This window comes from Bison bison, unplaced genomic scaffold, assembly GCF_000754665.1.
Source record: "Bison bison bison isolate TAMUID 2011002044 unplaced genomic scaffold, Bison_UMD1.0 scf7180017864524, whole genome shotgun sequence".
Classification (NCBI taxonomy): Eukaryota; Metazoa; Chordata; class Mammalia; order Artiodactyla; family Bovidae; genus Bison; species Bison bison.
The window spans coordinates 956,642-957,730 of NW_011495075.1; the positions used below are offsets into that span (position 1 = coordinate 956,642).

At 66.2% G+C, this 1,089-nt stretch overlaps 1 protein-coding gene across 1 annotated transcript in view; it reads left to right on the forward strand.

Moving 5' to 3' along the window:
• The window catches only part of PPP1R12B (protein phosphatase 1, regulatory subunit 12B), a 119,716-nt gene that overhangs the window by 113,748 nt on the left and 4,879 nt on the right, over window positions 1-1,089 (forward strand). The gene's annotated exons all lie outside the window — the stretch shown is intronic.

Consider the following 1,089-nt stretch of genomic DNA (forward strand, 5'->3'; position numbering starts at 1 on the left):
TCTGGGCGTTGGGGCGACAGTGAGGGGGCTGCACACTCGTGTGAAACACACTCAGGCTTCCACCCTGAGAGCCAGAGGCACCGCGCTGTGAGCTGAGCCCTTTGTGGGAGACTGTTCCTTGTTCCCATGGTCTGAAAAGGTTGGTTATTTACTGAAAAAACTTGCCCAGGGCCTGACAATGTCAAAACTCACGTGCGGTCCGGTGCCAGGAGTCGCGTCGGTCTGCACGGCTCCAGCACGGGAGGCACGCGCGCGGCAGGCTCAGCATCCCAGGGTGGATGGACGGGCCACCCTGCTGGGCAGTTTCGGGCAGGGCCCACCTATGTCTGCAGCAGGGCCGCCTCTCCTGAGGGCGTGGAGCCTGCACTCCCCAGCTGCTGGTTTTGGACGCTCTGCCCGGCGCTCCAAGCGTGCCCCCCACACAGGCAGCACGTCCGTGCGCCGGTCCGCAGGGTGGCCTTGCTTCCTCGGGGCTCCTCTGTGTTTGCCACCCTTGAGCTACACTGTGGCTGCTATCAGGGTGCTCCTTAGGAAACAGGCCAGCGCGTAGGAGAGCGTGGACACAGCCCGAGCTGGGACCCTGTAAACAGGGCCTTCAGGAGCCCGGGCCTCATCCGCTCCAGGCCAGGCTGCCCTCTGGTCTGCTTGGCCTGCATGGGGGGAGCCGCCGGGCCGCTCCCGCCCGTGTGGGAGCCCTCAGGCCGCAGTGCAGGCAGGTGGCTCTGTCTCCTCCTCTCCCCCTGTGGCTCCCTCAGCTGGGTCACAGGCCTTTTCTTCTCTGCATCGAGGTCAGGCACACGGGGCGGTGCCCCACGAGGCCCGGATTCTGTGCCGCGGGTGGGGCCTGTGTCTGCACCCCGGGCAGCAGGCATGCTGACCGGAACCTGGCTTTTCATGCGGCCAGCCTGTTCTCCCGGCCAGCCGCAGACCCTGGTCACACCTGCGCCCAGGGGACTGTTCGGTGTATACAGAAGCTCAGGCCCTGCAGGCGTGGTCGCAGGAAGCAGGAGGGGCTCAAGGACAGATGGGGCTGGGGCTGGTTTCCTGACTCTGGACCCTGAGGTGGGCTGGCCTACCTCCCCCCTCCCC